Below are 20,080 nucleotides of genomic sequence, written 5' to 3' on the forward strand. Positions count from 1 at the left end.
GCAACAATCAATCAATGCTACTGTGCAAGTTCCTAATTGCAATTAAACAAGAGGAAAAGAACACCTACTTGGATTCCCATGCTATTGTTTGATGAAGAGATGCCGCTCTCGCTCCTTCGCTCTGGCCGGTCACGATCTTCCACGATCTCCGTGAATAGATACCTGCACACACGAAGAGACAGACAAACACAAGCGTGAAATCTAATAAAAGCAATTATACATCAGTCAGAAAGGATGTAATTCACATTAACCATTGCAACGACAAATGAGAATGGAACCATAACAGTAGTCATCTATTATTAAATCCATAACAGAGAAAGGTACAACCAATGTTCTGACGCTGAGTCCTTCTCTTGAGGGTCCAGCCAGCAAGTCTCTCAAGCATTCACCCTTGGAGGTAGATTCTCCCAACACAAAAGCTCTCTATCACACAAGCAATACTCACAACCTTCCTTGAGCTTCCTCTAACAAAACCACACTTGTCACACCAACTACCTACTAGCAACAATCCAAGCACTATGAATTCCACACTATCCAAAAACTATTCCAACTAAAAACTAGCTGCTCATGGCAATGGTGGCGGTTTAAATAGGAGAAGGAGTCTCCATGAATGGTGGGAGGATGAGCTTATCCCCAAGGAAGGTGGCTCGAATGACGAACAGACATGCCATAAATGGTAGGACGAAATTCACAAGGCCAACAACCAGGTCTGGAGTCATCTGGAAGGACGGATGTTAGAACAAACTCGCCCAAACAGGATCAGCGTGGGTGCATAACTGGACTGGAGCGTTGACATCGCATCTTAATAATAGAGCAGGCTATGTCATCGCGACTTAATACAAACATAGGATGCGCTGGCTCATGAAATTCGATCAGCGCAGAAAACACATGTGCTTCCACGCTGACAGCGCATTCAATCTGTTATGTAGCGCCCATCAGTGCGGTTATTTGGCCAAAAGTCGCGCTGATAGCAAAAAATTTGGCAAAGTGGGTCATTTGGCCAGATTAGAGCGCATGAGCATGATTGATTTGAATTCATGACATAGTAGGGAGACTGACAGGGAGACAGTGACAAATTACTGTGTAACAGATGCCCCCTAAAGCATGAAGCCCGAGAGAGTGGGAGGGGTGAAATGCTTTACAAAACTGCTGAACTGGGACACCATCAGGAAGAACCTGCATGTATGTACACCTGATATCTCGATTACATGTAGTCTAGGCATGGGCACAACCATCCAAAAGACATACGAAGAAGGTCTGTGGTATGGACGCAGCCACCCAGCTGAAGAGACCATGATGATAAGAAGGTATGGTCGCAGCCATCCCAAAGACTCAGGTATGGGCGCAGCCATCCATCAATGAGTCATGTAATAACAATCCACAAAATCGCAGCCTGGTCCACAACAGACAAAAACCAGGGTCTTGCGCTCCATCCCAACCCGAACAAAGTACAAGTCCAAGCATGTGAATACATGAGCTGAAGTCGAACATGCATGAACATCGTCTTATTACCAGCCAATAATGAAAACTGTTAACAGACGCGAGAGGTACCACCAATAATGACAATGGTCCTCAAGGTACTTAGAGGTACAATCCGCGGCGTGTGAATCAATGAGCTGGTGTCGAACACCCGCAGAATCATCCGAGCGGAGGCCAATGATGAAAACCTCACGTCGAACACAAAGAACTTGCCATTGAGGCATGCAGGCTCTAAGGCACCTGAAGGGAGTCTCTAGGTCACTTTCCTGGATAATGAGCTGAAGTCGACAGGAAGTAACCTCGATCGAAGGTGGGCCATAATGTTTCCCACATCATCGACACGAGACAGAGAAGGATAAAAATTTTTGTGTGAGACATCAGAGGGAGGTGGTAAGCTTGCAGAGGCCAACTTCTCTTGAACATATCGGCGGCACGACAGCGGATTTGGTAGTATCTGACATCAAATGAGCAGAGGTCATCGTGACAAGGCAATGAGCAGATGAGAAGTCAAATAGGATAACCCAAACCCACAGAGGCTAGTGTAAAACAAGATGAGAGATTCCCACCCAGACACGAATGCAGACGAGTGCCATGTTCAAGAGCAACATACTGCCGACATGACCATTATTACTGTTTCATTTTCTCCACCATTTCTGGCAGGTACCCCGATTATTTTTGGCGGACAAGCTTGATAGGGATAGCATATTCTTGGAAGGCGTCATTTCGACGGTGTCCGATGTCATTAAGTTTTAACGAGCCTGACAAAGGAAGAAATCCGCGTCTTTTTTTGTTTAGAGAGTTTGAAAAGACAACGGAAAAGAAAACTCTAGGGGGGTCCTTTTTCATAAAGTTGTGTCTCCCGAGCCCGAAAAAGTATAAAACAATGCTCGAAAGAATCGCTCGACCAGTATGATCGAGGAGTACTTTTCGTAAGTAGTGACTTCGACCCGAAAAAGTAAAAAAGCGGTCAGAAGTACGTCGTTTTGGAGCCAATAACGAGTGCGAAACGACAAACACCCGGCAATCATTTTTAGTTTAAACGGTCGAAAAAAGAGCTTTAAAGGCGACCGCCTCTCGTTCCTTTTAACGAGCCGAGAGGGGGACTCGGCAATCTTTTCGTCTTTAAACGGTCAGAAAAGAGCTGAAAGCAGACCTCCATTTTTATTCTCTTTAACGAGTCAAAAAGGGAAAAATACTCGGCAATCTTTTCATATTTTACGAGTCAGAAAAGAGCTTAAAGGCGACTCGTCCTAGAGGAACGAGTGGTATAAAAGGTAGCAACTGGTTCCGGTAATGGTGGAACTGCTCAAAACATGTAATGGTCAAGAGGCTGGCTAACAAAACCACTCATCGCTGCAGTTCCTCAGGAAAGGATAAACAACCAAAGTGAGAGCATATGATCGGCCAAGGAGATGGTAGCAATGGAATGAAACAACCAAAGCTCATCTAGCAGAATTTAGCGGATAAAGATAGCAATCACGAGATGTAAATCGGGTATGGGTTCATTTTTACACAAGCTTGAACCATGGAGAACTCTGCTTGGATTCGGTTTCATTTTTACACAAGCTTGAAACGAAAAACTATGCTTGTTATAAGTTCGCATGCCCCCAAAATAATAACGCAAATCGAGGTACATGCCCCCCAAGCTTCATTGCATGCAACAAAGTGGATGGAATGAAGGTTCACTCTCGAGATCGATGAAAGACTCGACTTGTATTTTACGAGATCTTAATCAAAAGACTCGATTTTGAAAGGGAGGTGTTTCATTTTTTATTGAGGTTGACACAGTAAAAGAACTATCGTCATAACCCTTGTTTCATTTTTTAACGAGCTTGACACAAGATCAGGAACTATGCTCCACTAGACCCAGTTTCATTTTTTAAAGGAGCTTGACACCGGAAAGGAACTATGCTCCACCAGACCCAATTTCATTTTTTAGGGAGCTTGACATAGGAACGTGAACTATGCTCTGACCAGACCCAGTTTCATTTTTTTAAGGAGCTTGACATAGGAAAGTGAACTATGCTCCACCCGAACCTCATCATAATGAATAGAAAGTCGGGGCTTCCAAGATTTCCACTGCCGGTGGAAGGGAAACATCTTGGAAGTCAGGGCCCAATGCCCCCAGGACACTATGCACGATGGCAGCATCACTGGATCCAGGCACAGGGTAGGTGGCCACGTAGTTGATCTGCGGTGGGGCAGATACAACTGGTGGATAAAAACTAGGAGGGGGTGACAACTGCGCAGGAGGCATCGGGGGACTAATGAACGACAATTGATCGATAGTCACAGTTCTTCCTTCGTGTGGAAAGCAAACCACACGGAAAAGCGAAGAAACAAGGGCCCCCATGGTGTAAACATAGTCGCGACCAAGGAGAAGACTAAAGTCTAAAACACCTTGGGTAACCAGGACGTCTATATAGATGGTTTTGCTTCCCAAAGTAATAGGGAACTTCGGGAGAACTCCTAGAGATGGACAGGCTCCTCCGTCGAAAGCCAACAGATTCTGAGTGACTGGCCCAAGCTGCGGGGAACCTAAAGCTTGCCAAGTAGTGTACGACATAAGACTGACCGACGCACCTTCATCCAAAAGAGTGCCAGGTACTGCCTTATCACAGGCAAGTACTGTAACCTGGAAAGGCACGTGGGATGGAAGGCGACCGGTGATCAGGCGATTCCAATCAAAGGAAGCGACCAGACTACTTGGTGGGGGAATCATATGATTGCCCCCAGGTGCTAAAGGGAACGAAGGAGAACCTTCGGGAGCAGCTGGGTTAGGAGAGTCATATCGGGACTCCGGAGAATCTAAAGAGATGAGAAGAACGTGAGCATGATTCTCTTCCAAAACAGAGTGAACGAGCGGCAGACTCGAGTCGACACTCTTTCCGACCAATGGTTGGTCTGGAATAGGCTGGACAGAGCCAGGTTCGGGAAGAGGGGCTTGGACAAGAGAAGAATGTGGACCAATCTCATTGTCGGGAGGCGGATGATCCGCAGCTGCAGAAAGACGTTGATATCCAATGGGAAGTTGGGGTGAGGGAGCTGGGAGACTTTCCAAGACACTAGAGGCTTTATCCATGAGTGGACAAAGGTGAAGGGGATGATTACCTTCACAAAGTCTACAAGGGATTCGAATCTTCCCTTTCCCTTTACCATTCCCAACTAATAAGGTAGCATCGCTGTGAGTTCCAGAGGACGATGAGGGGTGGGCCGGATCGTAAGACCATATTTCTAATACCCTGGGAATGCCAGGACAACCGCGAAGAAGATGGTCCTCCTTGCATAATCGACAAGGAAACTTAACCTTCCGCGGAGGAGCAGAAGGGGGCCCGACTTCAGGTGTACTCGAGGGAGTAAAAACTATACTTGTAGCCTCTCCCTTAGGAGACTTCTTCTTCTTCTTCTTAGCCACCTGGTTACTTGAAACGAGGCCTTCACCAGGCGAAGTAGAAGATGAGGATGTAGAAGTAGGGGTCGAAGGGGAGAGGTCCACCTTAGGATCAACATGATTTTGTTCATGTGGAGGGACTGATGGACTAACAGCCGAGACGGCAGGGACCAAAGAGGTTGAAAACAACCAAACAGGCAACCCGACAGTTAACCCTGGAAGGGATAACGTTGCCATATAAGGAGCACCAACATTCCCGAGAGGAGGGAAATGACCAGGGTTCCCGTCAGGAGGGGAACTTGGGTTGGTGAACCCCGGAAAAGTTGCCATGGCAAACAAAAAGAAACCTACTCAAGCTAACGCACACAAGATCTAACCAGGTAACGTTAATCGTGGCCAAATAAATTTTTAAGACACAGGAACTGAACTTGACCTTTTCATGTTTCAAGAGTCGAGAAAAGGACGAAAAGATGACTCTAGTCTCCTTCGAATGTTTAATGAGCACGAAGTGACAAGACGCTCACTATCACCTTTTCTTTTAGGGAGTCCAAAAAGGATCAAAAGTGACTACTCTGGAGACTCTAGGCAAAGGGTTTACCAAGCAATCCATAAAACTGCTTATACACCTTGGCAATCGTATGAGAACCAAGGACTTTCCGTACTACAGTCAATCTTCCCGAATGCTGTGTTTGGTGCATTACGGTTCGCAGGGCGGCAGACTCGGCTTCCTATGGATCAAGGATAAAAGCCTAGTGGGGTCTCCCTATATACGCGACGGTACGTGGGAGCACAATCCGTGTTAGACCACTATCGAGTCACAGAAGGAGGAATCACCCAACCGTAACGTGAAACAATAGTGACTATGTTTAAAGACGCCGGAACATGTCTCTAGCCTAGACCTCTAGATGTTTGCATTAAGTTCCAATGTGTTTTTAGGTTTATTCTGTTTATTTTATGGTTGATCTTGAATTAAGTTTCGGGTTCAGGCCTTATCGTATGATCTCTCACAATTTCCTAGATGCAAACTACATGCCAAAGAATACCATTTTGTTCGATGAATTCTAACTTATGAGAAGGTTAAGAGCTTTCAATCAAACAAAATGAACTCAAAAAATCAAACAATCTAATGCAGCTAATGACAAAGAAATAAAATTTTCCTTTTGAGAACACAAATCAGAGATGCTCTTCTTTTCATTAACTATTGGATGCAAAAGATACTAGTTTGATTTCTCTTTCAATGGCACTATGCACTTTTAAAATGAATTTTGAGAGATAGCAACACTGAGCAAAAAGAATTAAAATCACTCAATGAAAAGCACAACAGGCGTGAAAAGAGTCGATTGAACCCTAGCAACTGTGATCTGTGCCTGGGTAGTGAAACAATCGAAGGATTGATTCAACAACAATCAGCTCAACCAAACAAGCAAAGAAGGAAAAAAGAGGAAGGTTTCCGCAGTAGCAAAGGCAAGCAGCAACGAACGTTTGCGAACAAGTGAACAAGCGGACAAAACGAGGTCAGTCCAGTGGAAACTGGATGATGGCACTAGGTCACGAGACACAAAAACGAAATTCGTCCAACAAGACTTTGCAAACAAGTGTGTAACGGTTCAAACAATAAATATCAAGTCATAAACCAAGTAGAAAACGCTGGAGATAGGCAAACCAACAAGCTCAGGAGGCAAAATTGAAATAAATTCAATTTTACAGGATCAGCGTGGCTAGTGCTCAGCAACTGTGCGCTGACAAGAGGTCACGCGTAGCAACTTGGCGCTGTCAGCGCGGAAGGACATAGATTAAGCGCGCTGGTTCGATTTCAGAACCGTCGCGACTGTTTTATGTACAAGCGCGATGACAGCAGGTTTAAAGAAACAGATATGCGCTGTCAGCGCAACTGTTTTGATATAAACCGCGCTGAGGTTAAAAAAGAGGCAAAATCAAGCCAAAAACTCCCAAACCAAGGCCAGAACTCTCTAAACAATTAAGACACTTCCCAGACTGAACAAGGAGGGTTAAAAGCAGAGAACTAATCCCCAATTTCAAAAAGAGAGAACAATCAAATTCAAACACAAGGATGGACAAAAGAGACAAAAAGCCAGCTCCCCAGTGGAGTCGCCAAATTGTTAGAGAGGTAAATCCCCTCTATGGATAGAGGCGATCCCTACTAGCCCAGAATGGGTCTAGCAACAATCAATCAATGCTACTATGCAAGTTCCTAATTGCAATTAAACAAGAGGCAAAGAACACCTACTTGGATTCCCACGCTAATGTTTGATGAAGAGATGCCACTCTCGCTCCTTCGCTCTGGCCGGTCACGATCTTCCACAATCTCTGTGAATAGATACCTGCACACACGAAGAGGCAGACAAACACAAGCGTGAAATCTAATAAAAGCAATTATACATCAGTCAGAAAGGATGTAATTCACATTAACCATTGCAACGACAAATGAGAATGGAACCATAACAATAGTCATCTATTATTAAATCAATAACAGAGAAAGGTACAACGAATGTTCTGACGCTGAGTCCTTCTCTTGAGGGTCCAGCCAGCAAGTCTCTCAAGCATTCACCCTTGGAGGTAGATTCTCCCAACACAAAAGCTCTCTCTCACACAAGCAATACTCACAACCTTCCTTGAGCTTCCTCTAACAAAACCACACTTGTCACACCAACTACCTACTAGTAGCAATCCAAGCACTATGAATTCCACACTATCCAAAAACTATTCCAACTAAAAACTAGCTGCTCATGGCAATGGTGGCGGTTTAAATAGGAGAAGGAGTCTCCATGAATGGTGGGAGGATGAGCTTATCTCCAAGGAAGGTGGCTCAAATGACGAACATACATGCCATAGATGGTAGGGTGACATTCACAAGGCCAACAACCAGGTCTGGAGTCATCTGGAAGGCCGGCTGTTAGAACAAACTCGCCCAAACAGGATCAGCGCGGGTGCATAACTGGACTGGAGCACTGACATCGCATCTTAATAACAGAGCAGGTTGTGTCAGCGCGACTTAATACAAACATAGGATGTGCTGGCTCATGAAATTCGATCAGCGCGGAAAACACGTGTGCTTCCGCGCTGACAGCGCATTCGGTCTGTTATTGAGCGCCCATCAGTGCGGTTATTTGGCCAAAAGTCGCGCTGATAGCAAAAACTTTGGCAAAGTGGGTCATTTGGCTAGATTAGAGCGCATGAGCATGATTGATTTGAATTCATGACATATTAGGGAGACTGACAGGGAGACAGTGACAAATTACTGTGTAACAGGAAATATTAACAATTACTAACAAACTTTGAAATCAACCTTTTTCTTCCATGTCATCCTATTTTTTGTGTTGAATGAGTTCCATCTTCTTTTCCTTTATGCAAGAAAATACTTGAAAATTAATATTTAATTGTAAATTATTTTTTTATATGTACAAAGTAGATCATTATTACATACATTTCAAGCACATTTTTTGTTGAGATGTCCCCTCCTTCGATGAAATTATGTCCGTTTGTTTCACCATCTCTTTATACACTTTTTTGGACATTCCTACTGGAATGTTTCATATATTAGCATGTTGGTCATTTAGGATTTTAATAATCTTCCTGAAAAAGTAATAAACTATTTTTATAATGATATACGAAAACTAAATATAAGAAATCAATATTAATAAATTAATGCTTTGTAGTAATATATACATATAATTTTAGAAAATAATTTTATAAAATTAGGAATATTACCTTTCGAATGATTTTTCTTTGGTGTTGTATGTGTTTTCTATTGCAAGTCTGACATGTCTCATTGACCATTACTCTAGAAATTGTTCCTGTAGTTTAGTTATAATTTCATTCTTAGAATCATTGCATTGATTTTTGTAATGTAAGTGGAAAGTACATATGTATGTTCTTTCCACTAGATCCCTCATCATTATGTAAAAATAATTCCCCCTTTCATTAACCTCAAACACCAACCCAAATGATCTAAGGACCAATTCATCATCATTTACATATTCCATAATTTTCTTTTCTTAGAACAACATTGATCTTTTCCTGCATTGTTTCTCCCTATCGAACATTAAACATATATACATGAACAAATTGTTTGAAGCATGTATATATATATATATATATATATATATATATATATTGTAATCTTGGTGGGAGTGCATCTTCATCATGTCCAATATATCACCATAATCAAGGAGGGGAATTGAATCTTTGACTTCACATTAAGGAGTGTCTTAACTTAACAACTGATCACTACCTATCCAGGACCCATCAACATATTATATTCTTAAGTATATTATATATGAAAAAAAACCTTATATTGAATATTATTTTCTCATTCACGTTATTCATCACTCTGCAATTTTTCTATTAGGATTTTACACTTTTCTACACTTAGATTAGAAAAAATATTATCCACCTTCTTCATTTTGTGCCTTTGCATGATACATATTAGTTAAAATTACATATAGGTCAAACATATTAATTTTGTAAATAATTTACAACGAACTTGCCTTCTTTGATTTTTTTGATGTCCTATCATTGTGTCGATGAGTACTTTTGTTACTTAAGACCTTCTGAGACCTTTTCTTTATCAATATACAACCTGTACCATTCAATACAGAAGCCACTATCTATATTTTAAAAATAAATCAAATAATTTTCAGGAAAAAACCTCTGGTAGCTAGTGTGTTTATCTGAATAAACGCAACCATGTGTTTATAGTATTAAACGCACCAAGATTTTAATTATTTAACACTTTCATGCAAAGTTATTTTTTAAAAATAATTTTAAATTAGGATAGCAGGATTTGTAAGGAAAAATGTGCTGCACTAATTCAACGATGCTATTACGAATAGATGTGTTGATGTGTATATTACACCAGGAGTAACAATGAACAAACTAGACATAATCAAAAGTGTTATAATATATTATTGCATTGAAATAATCAAGTAATCCCAATATGTTATATTACATAGGGTGTGCCACGCAACATAAAGTCAATTTTAAAAATAAATGAGAGGCTAATGATGCTATTTGTGTGGCTAAACGTAGCAGAATGATTTAACTGTACGATTAGGAACATGTGCATTGATGTGTTATATTACACTGGGAGCAACAATGAAGATAATGGAGAGAATCCAAAGTGTTATAATATACCGTGAGTTGTGTTAGTGCGTTATGTTACATAGGATGCAGTGTGAAACATATAGTGGTTTCTCAAAATCAGAGAGGGTTGACAGTACAATTTGTAAGGCTCAACGCACCACAATGATTTAACGATATTATTACGAAAAGGTGCATCAATGTGTTATATTACACAGGGAGAAATGATGAAAAGAGTAGATAGAATCAAAAGTGTTATAATTTACCGGCGCATTGTATTACTCCTACAACATCAGTGTGTTATGTTACAGATGGCACACCACATAACGTATAATCATTTTAAAAAAGAACAGAGGGCCAAAAAGTTTTGGATCTGATCTAATAAGTGATTCCCCTAGTTTATATGTCAAATGCCCTATATATAGTAAGTACACAAACCCATTAAATCTAAAATGCGTAAACTGTAAAACCTTAATTGTGAAGTGGTAGAGAAAGTTAAAAAATAAGGTGAAATTTTGCAAGAAGAAGCAAGGGTTTAAGGTAAGTATTGCTTTCTTTTTGTTTTTTATCTAAATTTTAATTAAATTTATATAGGAACAAAGATCGTAAAAAAAATTACAAGTAAAATCTATAGTATTTTTTTTATTACACTAGGTCTTTTTTTTTTCCTCAATTGTGAATAAATCTAACAAAAATTGTAAAATATATTAACAATATAATTTAAGATAATTGTTGTCCAAGGTTTTGAGTGAATCACCATACCTTTTAGCTTTTGATATTTTGAATAGTTCTACTACTCTAGAGTATCATGTTTTTGCTACATTGTCCTCCTAGTATATCTCTCTTGCAAATCACTCCCTTCAAAATTTGGGTAAAATAATGAATTGGTTAATAACTTTTTACTATTTAAAAGACTTTATGGAATTTGATTTCAAAAAATAAAACGTTGCTTATTTTTAAATTTAAAAGAAAAGAAAAGGATTCATGTTTTTCTTATTCAATTTCTCCGCACCTTGGTGCGTTCGATAGTCAAGTGCATTGGTGCAGTTATATAAAAGTGCACTGACATTTATGGGGCATCATCTTTTTTCAAAGCACCGAACTAATTCATTTTTTTTCATAGAAATCCTAAAACGTTGTGGTTATTGTTTTAATGCAACAATGTGGTATATATTTAAAAGATCACTGAGATGGTTGAATTCCTTTTTATTTTCTAAATTTCGTAAATAGTTGTGTACTGGCATTATTTTATATTTAAATGTAACGATGGATTTTTATGTGAAAGAGAATTGATATTATAAGTTATTTTTTATTTTTTTTAAATTCTAGAAACTGGTGTGGGTATTATTTAAACTCCCTTGTAATCTTATTATTTGAACGAACCGGTGAAGTTTATTTTGATTAGCACACCAGTAAGGTTTAAAAACTATCTGAAATTTTATTTGCGCATAAGAGGGCATATTAATATGAAATTATCATTTAGGACACATCCACATGAATTACAGTATTTCATTGTGTACATTTTGTGCTTAAAGTTGCCTTGTTCTTGAAGAATGGTTTCAAACTATATTGAAATTCAAATAGTGATTATATGGTTCTCGAGATTAATTTTAGATATTTACATAAAATTTTATTTCTTATTTTTCCCAAATATAGGGACAAAATATCAATAATATCAAATGGGTACTTTTTCGAATTCCAGCTCATTCCACATTATTGATCAAAGTCCTTTGTGTAGTTACCTCTTTCCATCTCAGGTAAGTTGAGATTTTATATATATTTGGATTACCTAATTGAATTTATTTGTGTTAATCCATGTCAATTTGAAGAAAAATGTATGACAATTATTTGCAGGATCCAGAATCAAAATCAAGCTTAGATGCAAAAAAGATTACTCCATATTATTTTCAAAAACATAAAAAACTATTATTAGGAGCAACATATCGTAGGCCGTTGGTAGATGAAAATGGACAACCTCTTCACCCTTCCAATTGGAACATGGCATATTCTAGTTGAAATCTTCGATCGACGATGGTAATAATCATTTGATATACGGAAATTTCAACAAACGAATTGTATTATCGTTCTTACTAATATCATTGATATTGTACTAATGAAGCACTCTATTTTTTGAATTAGGATTCTAGTGATGATGAGAAACCCACCTACCATCTTCTACTAGTCCCCAATACAACATCAAATCAACAGAAAGCTACATTAAGAGCAAGACTCGAAAAGGAAGCATATAATGAATGGTTGAATCAACCACCTATTTAATTCCCACTACTTCCAAATTCACCAATTAGGAATTACTACCACAATAGTAGTTCTTCATCACAATTTGGCAATGGAGTCAATCAAATTGAGGTAGGTATGGATGATTACATACGGGATACGAATGCCATAGAGGAAATGTTGTTAGATGAATTTCAGAATAATGAGATAGGAGGTGATGCTACTATCACTAATACCTTATTCGAAAGCCGAAGATCTACTTCCACCACCACACTCTTTTGACCTGGCGGAATGTCAAAGTCTACTCAACTTGGGACAATGATGTTGTACAACGTGAAAGAAAAGGTTGGCAGGTTGAATGCATGTTTCTCGATAATATTGAGTTAATTGAATTGTAGTGTTAATCAAGTTCCTTATATTTAGTCACACAACCAAATTTAAAAATGGTCAATTTTATGAATGTTAAATATTTACATTGTACAATTATATTCCACACCAAATGTGGGATATTCAAATATAACATTCTTCTGAGTGATAATTTCTTGATGGATAGATGCGAAGAGGCAAAGTAATTGTTGAAAATGTTGGGTGTTTGGTACATATGATATCATGAATATCAAAATGATTGTATTCTATAGAGAGGAGAATATGCAGACAAAGAGATATGTCTAAAATGTGGGCGTGATAGCTACGCAATTAAAAAATATGGCTAAATCACATGGTCCTCCTCATAACATATTGAGGCACATGCCTATAATCCCAAGGATTCAAAGAATCTTTCATCGCAAAGAATAAACTATGTTGCAGGGATGGCATGCCTCACTCAGAAGTGATTCGGGAGTTATGTGAATCCCATCATATTTAATAGCCATGAAGCATATAGAGGATACATGGCTTGAAAAGTTAAAGGATGAAGTAGAAAGTCTACGACTCTGCATAACCATGGATGGCGTCAACCCATATTCCTTTGAAAACACCAACTATTCTATTTGGCCTATAGTAATGATCAATAACAACATACTCCCATGGTTTTTCATGAAGAATGAACGTCTTATGTTGGCTCTCATAGTTCTTGGTAGAATACAAGTTAAGAATACAGATGTCTACTTACAACCATTAGTACACGAATTTAAGGAATTATGGGAAGGGATACATGTGTACAATATATCAAGATCCATCACAATAGACAAGAGTTTTACTTTTTATGGCATATGTTCTTATACCATACATGATTATCCAAGCTTAGAAGCTTTCTCTCGTAAATTAAATTCTTCTTGATTTGTTTAGTGACAATATTTTTTTCATATTAATTTAATTCATTGCAATTGTTTAAATATTCATGGTCTCTAATGTGCCAACCCGTGCACAATAATTTTGTAGGTCCTATACTAAAAGTGTATCATGGATGTAAATATTTTGGACCTTGTCCAAAGGCTAGGTAGCGTGACCACCTATGAAAGCCAGTGTATGATTACCCCAGGGTATTCCTCCTAGGATAACACCCTTATAGAAGAGAAACATCTGCTTTCAATGGTAAACGAGATAGATCCCAGAGGACTATAATAATGACACTCGCTAGGTGGACTAGATCATATGAGATAAATAACAAGAAGGATTTTTCGTAAATGTTCAATTCAAATATGGAGTCTATGTTCAATGATCCATATTTCTCTAACACCTATGTTGAGAAATTACCCATTCCGATGAAAATGAAATTTTTCTTTTATGAGTTCCAATATTGGGAGCATATTAGGATTTCCCACTTACTAGATCCCAAGCATATATTTAAAAATGTTTCATCTTCTTTGTGGAGGCACATATCATGTAAATAAAGTGATATATTGGTTGTTAGGACATATCTTGCTTCTTCAAAAACTAAAAATAAACATTGGCCAAGAGAAGAAACTAGGGGAGAGGTTGGCCCGTCTTGGTCTTTCAAAGTAGGTGATTTTGCATGGATTTTAAATAAAGATGATATTTCTTTTGAAAAGGAAGTTATAATTAATGTGAGGGTTCCCTCTTTATATGGGTCTCCACTATGGTGCTTCTTCACTATGGATGATCACTTGTCAGGGATGAAATCGCATGACTCTTTCAACCTTCCAAGATTATGTATGTCAAAAAAATGGTTTTATTATTCTTTTTCTTATGTAATGGCATATTTTATAATCAATTTTTGTATAATGTACTATTTACTATGTAGTGTAATTATCCTCAACTTGTGCATGGGTGGACGTGATCGATGACTTCTCCCAAGACCTACAACACGCCATATCTAAATTGTATGTATTTGTACATTAGATCAAATCACAAGAAATTCATATGGCTAGCACTCGACAGGGCCATCAAGAGATAGAAGACATTATTTGTATGCTTGAGAAAGAATTTCCAAGAAGTTTCATGGACTTGTACTTTCATCGTCTAATTCACCTAGTAGATGAGGTTGAATTAGTTGGGATCGCTTCTTGTATTTGGATGTTCTTCTTAGAGAGGCACATGAATAAATTGAATGGATTTTTTCAAAAAAGGGAAAAATTGAACGATCTATGGAAAATGGATATATATCGTACGAATTGTTCTATTATTCTAGTGAGTAATATCAAGTATATTGACAACAAACCATGTGAAATCATTTGGGACGATGAAAGGGATGAAGGAAAAAGAGAAGGGGAGGTTCCAGAAATGAATGGAGAGAGGCACATGATAAAGAGTAAGTGCGATATTATCATTTTCCAAATTACTACACAATAACTATTCACACTAAACTTCATATTAATGCATATTTTTATCTCATACATACCATATATATATTGGTTTGATTTCATCAGCAAATTCATAAATTGAAGCCATCAACAAATTCATTCTTTACAATATGGAAGTGACACAATTGTGGGTCTTATTGTACAAAGAGAAGAGGAGGAAATGGGACAATGGCATGAAATGATTTAAATGTTTAAATGGTAGAAGCATGCCTTATCCTGATCACGTAAAAGAAAATATGCTAATGACATGTACTAACAATTGGGTTTCCTGATCAACTTAAAGAGAAGTATGGTGCATCTGGTCATTACTCGTGTGCTGAAGAGGATGTGCTAATCATAGGGATTGGGTGTAGCAACTCGGCAATTGTAATCTCATTCTTTAAAATTTAAAATTCATATTGCACCTTTGAATTATAACATCAATTTATATTTTGTATTTTTAATTATGTTTGGGTTATTAGACACATGTCACTATGATTTTTTCACTTTTTTTTATAAGTGCATTTTTTCCCATCTATGTGGGCATATGGGCATGAGTTTCACACGGACGATTTCAATGATGGATGCATGACACAAGACTACGGAGTAGATGTCTAGTTCAACCAGTCTAGTCATTCTAGTAACCGCGATGAAAAGCTAATGCAGGGGGCATTCGATTACACTCGAAAGATACAAGAGATCATTCAAATAGACTTATCTTCATTCTATTGTGTTATTTTGGGTGTAATTGGTGGGACACCTTTGATAATAATAATGTAAAGGAATATCATGATAGTGGATTGATATCTATCAACTCTAAAAAGATGTGGCATGAAGCTAGGGGGCCTTATTTTTTCCCAAAACATTGCAACTAGGAGCTTTTCTACCCATATGTGTCAGATAGGGATTGGGGTTCATATTAAGACCCAACCCTATATCAAAACATATTTTTTAGAACAATAGTGTTACCATGCCAAGTGCCAAGGAAGATAATCAAGGTGATGATGATCGACAATGATATTTACTTGTGCTGTTTCATCATTTATACTATTGTTGTATGTTTTCATTTTCATTTTTTCACTAAGTATTTCCAATTTTTGTTGATACCCCTCCTATTATCTCTGCTACATGATTGACATATAAAATACATCAGCCTCACACATCAAATACATTTTTTTTATTAAATTAAAAATGTACTTATTAATATGTAAACATAACTTCCAAGTAAGAAAAAAAACCAAAAATATAGTCATGCACCGACTTCGGTGCTCTGTAAAACACAACCACACTATAGATGGTGCGCACATAACTACGACACATTGCTGTAAACTAAATAGAGGTATTATGGATGTATAAAATGTTAATTACAATTTTGAATGTACCATAAGAGAAACAAATTGGCTTACATGGATGCATGAGAGGTTTAAACTTTTTCTTCATGTATAATGGACCAGTTTTGACTTTTCTATTCAATGGCAATTATAAATAAAAGTTCAATTAATAAATATTTTATGGATAAGAAGTAAATGAGAAATAATGTGATGGTGATTAAGAGACATTTGTTTGACTTTAAAATAGAATTGGTGATGTATTTTTCTCTCCTATTTATATTATTTAAACTAAATATCTATTTTTATGTATTTACAAGTAAATTATTTAAAGTAGGCATGCATTTATAAGTTCAGTAATAGTAAGTGATAAGGCTACATAATAAGGTGTTGCATGTGATATATTATTAAAATCTATCTTGCACAAAATGATCATTGAAGGTCACAACCCCAATCCATATACATCATGTCATTGAAGGTCACGATCCTAAGCCATATACATCATGTTGTTGGTTTGACAGACATCAATTGTATGATACGGAAGGGATGTGAAAGGAACACTTGCAAGTTTTCACGATGTTTCGTGTGTGACTAATAAGACCCATGAAACCCTAATATAATATCTTTTATCTAAACCGCTACCTTCTATTTTCACTCTTATTTTACCATTTGAACTGATAATGTTTAAAAATGTATAAACTTTTCTAAGATTGGACCATATTGTATGGGTCTCCTACTTGCTCCTGATCCTATTCTTTCTCCCTTTGCTAACATATTTGCTACATCATTGACATATAAGATACATTAGCCTCATACATATTTTTTTTATTAAATGAAAAATGTATGTACTAATATGGAAACATAACGTAAAAGAACAAAATTCATCAATGCGCTAAAACCACAGTCGTACACCAGCTCTGATGCATTGTGAAACACAACCACACCATAGATGGTGTGCATATACCTATGATGCACCACTATTGGTTCAAAAATTTAAATTTTTGTAGTGGTGCATCACAAGTATGCACTGATGTGTAGATATAACATTTTCACACTCGAACGAAATGGTCACATTATCTAATGCATCGATATATAGCTATATTTTTAAATACTATTTAGGTTATGGGTTGGGTAAATATGATAGCATCAACGCAATGAAAACATACCAAGCACACTGCACTCTTGATTGTGAATAAGAGGCATTTGTTTTAGTTTCAAATAGACATGGTGATGCATTTTTTTCCTATTTAGATTATGTAAAATAAATAACTATTTTTTATGTATTTATAACTAAATAATTTAATGTAGACATGTCTTTATCATTGTGAACATGATGTAATATTAGCTAGGAGAAATGTGAAAGAATATCTCATGATAGTTTGATTTGTATTTTTTAAACTATATTATTGAACTCATATTTATTATGAAAACAAGTTAAATTTAGATTAGCACAATAGTAAATAAATAACCAAAATAGCATCAAAATTTTGTATCTTTATTATTGTAGAGAAGTTCCCTTGCCTCTTTAAGGCAGAACTTCCAATAAAACAAACCCCCAACTATAGGTAGCTTGATCACAAGCTTTGTTTTACATTTCCTTATCATTATCATTAAGGAGATAAAATTTTAATTTAAATTCGTAAGAGTTGCCATAAAGGTTAAATTTAAATTTCTTGAAAATCTCATAACTTTAGTAATAAAACAAATTTCATAAAAACATAATACTTTAAGTTGTATTATATATAAATTAATTTCACTTAAAAGCGCTCTACAACTCAGTATGAGAGAGATTTTGTCAGGGCCTCGATTTGGGCAAGCATCTGTGATGACCACTGAGTAGTGAGAGAGATGAAAACTCAACAATGTGGGTACGAGCACGACTGAGTTGTTTGATGTACGTGCGGTCATAGTGATGGGTGCATTGTAGCAAATGGCACCCATGTTTGTTTAAAGGTGAGTCTTGCTTGGTTAAAGGAGCGTGCAGAAAAGTTAGGTTAAAGGTGTGTAGATGTCGAGTTCGGTTAAAGGTGTATGGATCGACAAGTAGACGAACACGTGGACAGACGTGCAAATGATTAGTATGATTGGGCATGTGGACTGATGAATTCATGTGAGGGAATTGGAGGGCATCCTCCTGAATGCACATGCGAGGTTATGTGAGGGTGTCCAATCAAACAAGTCACACAGGTTCATCAGACAGTCGATTGGACAAGTTGAGGACATTTGAAGGTCTCTAACCAAATGAGTCACACGGGTTGACTAGGTGGAGCGCATGAGTCACACGGGTTGGCCGGGTGTAGCACACGGGTCGAACAGATGTGTTAGCTCATAAATTGTTTGGGAAACAAGAATATATATGGAATGAAAGAAAAATCGTTCGAGGATCATCATTTGATCAGAATAGAAAATGGCATCAACCGATGGTATTCATCCACCCATGTTATTCATCAACCTATGGAATTTACCCATGGTATTGTAAGTGGCATCCACCCATGGTATTTATCCACCCATGGTATTCATTCACCCATGGTATTTCCCCATGGTATTATGACATCCACCCATGGTATTCATTCACCCATGGAATTGATCTATGGTATTGTGACATCCACCCATGGTATTCATTCACCCATGGAATTGACTTGTGGTATTGTGACATCCACCCATGGTATTCATTCACCCATGGAATTGACCTATCGTATTGTAATTGAAAAACACTATAACTAATAATTCACATTTTTTAAAAGGACAATTTTGTCCGCCACGATGTAGCTTTTACATTTATTCTTCTAAAAAATTCTTTTTGGTTTTGTTTACTGGGCATTCTCTTCTCTTTCCTCTGGCAATTCAATTTTTTAGATGTTTGGGGCCTCTCCCCTGAGATCCATTTCAATTTTTAAGATCTAAAAAATGGAAATGGATCTTGGGGAGAGAGGCCCCCAAGATATGAAAAATTGAATTGCCAGAAGAAAGAGAAGACAATGCCCAGAAAACAAAACCATAAGGATTTTTTTTATTAAAATGAAGAATAACTGTAAAAGCTACATTGTGGCAGACAAAACTGTCCTTGTACAAAATGTGACTTGTTACTTATAGTATTTTTCAGTTACAATACCACAGTTCAATTCCATGGGTGGATGTCACAATACCATAGGTCAATTTCATGGGTGAATGAATACTGTGGGTGGATGTCACAATACCATGGGAAAATACCATGGGTGAATGAATACCATGGGTGGATGTCACTTACAATACCATGGGGGGACACCACTTACAATACCATGGGTAAATTCCATGGATGAATGAATAACATGGGTGGATGAATACCATGGGTTGATGCCATTTTCTATTCGAATCATCATCTCAATGATAATTCACATAACGCATCTAGTGTAGAGCGAAGGAAAACGAGTCTGAAAAGTTCAAGTGGCCCTAATGAGCCACACAACCCGGGCAGGCTAAATGAGATTCTTGAATGAGTTTGGGAAAAAAAAATTTGAATGAGTTTTGACACACAAAATTCTTGAATGAGTTTCTACACATGGAATTCCTGAATGAGTTTGTGAACACAAATTTTTTTAATGCATTTAGCACACATATTTTCTACACAGGTTTAGAAATGAGTTGCTGAGTGAAATTTTGAGATGGGCCTATCAAATGAAGTTCTTGTATGACCTGGGTGGACTGCACAATTTGAGCGGCCTACACAACATGGGAAACTTGAACGAAATTGTGCATGGGCTGCACGACAGGTTTAGGATTCATGTGAACAGTGCTAAGGGTTGCACGACAAGGGTAGATAGGTGGGT

The sequence above is a fragment of the Pinus tabuliformis genome, chromosome 4_2 (assembly GCF_031772625.1).
Source record: "Pinus tabuliformis cultivar Carrire ecotype Pingquan chromosome 4_2, CPIR1, whole genome shotgun sequence".
NCBI classification, from domain to species: domain Eukaryota; kingdom Viridiplantae; phylum Streptophyta; class Pinopsida; order Pinales; family Pinaceae; genus Pinus; species Pinus tabuliformis.